Here is a 4,528-nt window from a genome sequence, read left to right on the forward strand (position 1 = left end):
TATATATAGCTAATTGGATGTGACTTTTCATGAACTATTATTGTTGACATTACCCTTGAGGTAAAAAGTTGGGAGGCAAAACTATAAGCCCCTATCTTTCTCTGTGTCCGGCTAAAACTTCATACCCATAAATATTGCGTGAGTGTTAGCAATTGTGAAAGACTAAATGATAGTTGAGTATGTGGACTTGTTGAAAAGATCTTATATTGACTCTTTCCGATGTTATGATAAATTGCAATTGCTTCAATGACTGAGATTATAGTTTGTTAGTTCTCAATGAAGTTTCTGATTCATACTTGAAATTGTGATTGAATTGTTAATTTAGCATAAGAGATCATATGACAATATATGTATATGTTGTTGTTCTAAGAATGATCATGATGCCGTCATGTCCGTATTTTATTTTTATCGACACCTCTATCTCTAAACATGTGGACATATTTTTCGATTTTGGCTTTCGCTTGAGGACAAGCGAGGTCTAAGCTTGGGGGAGTTGATACGTCCATTTTGCATCATGCTTTTATATCGATATTTATTGCATTATGGGCTGCTATTACACATTATGTCACAATACTTATGCCTATTCTCTCTTATTTTACAAGGTTTGCATGAAGAGGGGGAATGCCGGTAGTTGGAATTCTGGGCTAGAAAAGGAGCAAATATTAGAGACCTATTCTGCACATCTCCAAAAGTCCTAAAACTTCACGGGAGCATGTTTTAGAATATGTAAAAATATTGGGCAAAAGAAGTACCAGAGGGGGGCCACCCACCGTCCACGAGGGTGGGGGCGCGCCCTACCCCTTGGGCGCGCCCCTGCCTCGTGGGCCCCTTGGCAGCCCTCTGATGCCCATCTTTGGCTATATGGAGTCTTTCGTCGATGAAAAAATCATAAGCTAGCTCACGGGACGAAACTCCGCCGCCACGAGGCGGAACCTTGCCGGAACCAATATAGGGCTTCAGAGGAGCTGTTCTGCCGGGGAAACTTCCCCCCGGGAGGGGGAAATCATCATCATCGTCATCACCAACGATCCCTCGTCGGGAGTGGTTCAATCTCCATCAACATCTTCACCAGCACCATCTCATCTCAAACCCTAGTTCATCTCTTGTATCCAATCTTTGTCCCAAAACCTCAGATTGGTACTTGTGGGTTGCTAGTAGTGTTGATTACTCCTTGTAGTTAATGCTAGTTGGTTTATTCGGTGGAAGATCATATGTTCAGATCCTTTATGCATATTAATACCCCTCTGATTGTGAACATGAATATGATTTGTGAGTAGTTATGTTTGTTCCTGAGGACATGGGAGAAGTCTTGCTATAAGTAGTCATGTGAATTTGGTATTCGTTCCATATTTTGATGAGATGTATATTGTCTTTTGCTACCTCTTGAGCACTGCGTTGGTTTTCCCTTGAAGAGGAAAGGGTGATGCAGTAAAGTAGCGTAAGTATTTCCCTCAGTTTTTGAGAAGAAATGTATCAATCCAGTAGGAGATCACGCTCGAGTCCCACGCACCTACACAAACAAATAATAACCCCGCAGCCAACGCGATAAAGGGATTGTCAATCCCTTCACGGTCACTTACGAGAGTGAGATCGGATAGATATGATAAGATAATATTTTTGGTATTTTTATGATAAAGAGAAATAAAGATGCAAAGTAAAATAAACGGCAATAGAAATAACTAAGTTTTGGAAGATTTATATGATGGAGAATAGACCCGGGGGCCATAGGTTTCACTAGTGGCTTCTCTCAAGAGCATAAGTATTACAGTGGGTAAACGAATTACTGTCGAGCAATTGATAGAATTGAGCATAGTTATGAGAATATCTAGGTATGATCATGTATATAGGAATCACGTTCGTGACAAGCAGACCGAAATGATTCTGCATCTACTACTATTACTCCACACATCGACCGCTATCCAGCATGCATCTAGAGTTTTAAGTTCATAAGAACAGAGTAATGCTTTAAGTAAGATGACATGATGTAGAGGGATAAAATCATGCAATATGATATAAACCCCATCTTTTTATCCACGGTGGCAACAATAAAATACGTGCCTTGCTGCCCCTGCTGTCACTGGGAAAGGACACCGCAAGATTGAACCCAAAGCTAAGCACTTCTCCCATTGCAAGAAAGATCAATCTAGTAGGCCAAACCAAACTAATAATTCGAAGAGACTTGCAAAGATAAACTAATCATACATAAAAGAATTCAGAGGAGATTCAAATATTGTTCATAGATAAACTAGATCATAAACCCACAATTCATCGGATCTCGACAAACACACCGCAAAAGAAGATTACATCGAATAGATCTCTAAGAGAATCGAGAAGAACTTTGTATTGAGATCCAAAGAGAGAGAAGAAGCCATCTAGCTAATAACTATGGACCCGAAGGTCTGAAGTAAACTACTCACTCATCACCGGAGAGGCCATGGAGTTGATGTAGAGGCCCTCCGTGATCAATGCCCCCTACGGTGGAGCTCCGAAAAAGGCCCCAAGATGGGATGTCTCGGGTACAGAAGGTTGCGGCGGTGGAATTAGGTTTTCGTGGTGCTCCTGGATGTTTGGGGGGGGGTACGTGGATATATATATAGGAGGAAGAAGTATGTCGGTGGAGCAACAAGGGGCCCACGAGGGTGGAGGGCGCGCCTAGGGGGGTAGGCGCGCCCCCTGCCTCGTGGCCTCCTCGATTGTTTATTGACGCCCACTCCAAGTCTCCTGGATCACATTTGTTGAGAAAATCACGTTCCTGAAGGTTTCATTCCGTTTGGACTCCGTTTGATATTCCTTTTCTGCCAAACACTGAAATAGGAAAAAACAACAATTTGGGCTGGGCCTCCGGTTAGTAGGTTAGTCCCAAAAATGATATAAAAGTGTAAAATAAAGCCCATTAACATCCAAAATAGATAATATAATAGCATGGAGCAATCAAAAATTATAGATACGTTGGAGATGTATCAAGCATCCCCAAGCTTATTTCCTGCTCGTCCTCGAGTAGGTAAATGATAAAAGAAGAATTTTTGATGTGGAATGCTTTCTAACATATTTCTCAATGTAATTTTTCTTTATTGTGGCATGGATGTTCAGATCCGAAAGATTCAAGATAAAAGTTTAATATTGACATAAAAATAATAATACTTCAAGCATACTAACTAAGCAATCATGTCTTCTCAAAATAACATGGCCAAAGAAAGTTCATCCCTACAAAATCATAGAGTTTGCACCCGCAAAAAAAATCATAGAGTTTGGTCATGCTCCATTTTCATCACACAAGAAAGCTCTGATCATGCACTACCCCGATGACAAGCCAAGCAATTGTTTCACACTTTAGTAATCTCAAACTTTTTTCAACTTTTCACACAATACATGAGCGTGAGCCATGGATATAGCACTATGGGTGGAATAGAATATAATGAAGGGGGTTATGTGGAGAAGACAAAAAAGGAGAAAGTCTCACATCGACGCGGCTAATCAATGGGCTAGGGAGATTCCCATCAATTGATGTCAATGCAAGAAGTAGGGATTGCCATGCAACGGATGCACTAGAGCTACGAATGTATGAAAGCTCAACAAAAGAAATGAAGTGGGTGTGCATTCAACTTGCTTGCTCACAGAGACCTAGGGCACTTGAGGAGGCCCATTGATGGAATATACAAGCCAAGTTCTATAATGAAAAGTTCCCACTAGTATATGAAAATAACAAAACAAGAGACTCTCTATCATAAAGATCATGGTGCTACTTTGAAGCACAAGTGTGGAAAAAGGATAGTAGCATTGCCCCTTTTTATTCTCTTTTTTGGGCCTTTTTTTCTTTTGGCCTTTCTCTTTTTTTATTTGGGACAATGCTCTATTAATTATGATCATCACACTTCTATTTATTTACAACTCAATGATTACAACTCAATGATTACAACTCGATACTAGAACAAGATATGACTCTATATGAATGCCTCCAACGGTGTACCGGGATGTGCAATGACTCATGAGTGACATGTATGAAAAATTATGAACGGTGGTTTGCCACAAATACAATGTCAACTACATGATCATGCAAGGCAATATGACAATGATGATGCGTGTCATAATAAACGGAATGGTGGAAAGTTGCATGGCAATATATCTCGGAATGGCTATGGAAATGCCATAATAGGTAGGTATGGTGGCTGTTTTGAGGAAGATATAAGGGGGTTTATGTGTGCTAGAGCGTATCGTATCACGGGATTTGGATGCACTGGCGAAGTTTGCACCAACTCTCAAGGTGAGAAAGGGCAATGCACGATACCGAAGAGGCTAGCAATGATGGAAGAGTGAGAGTGCGTATAATCCATGGACTCAACATTAGTCATAAAGAACTCACATACTTATTGCAAAAATCTACAAGTCATCAAAAACCAAGTATTATGCGCATGCTCCTAGGGGGATAGATTGGTAGGAAAAGACCATCGCTCGTCCCCGACCGCCACTCATAAGGAAGACAATCAAATAACACCTCATGTTTCATATTTGTTACACAACGTTTACCATA

This window comes from Triticum urartu, chromosome 6 (assembly GCF_003073215.2).
Source record: "Triticum urartu cultivar G1812 chromosome 6, Tu2.1, whole genome shotgun sequence".
NCBI lineage: Eukaryota > Viridiplantae > Streptophyta > Magnoliopsida > Poales > Poaceae > Triticum > Triticum urartu.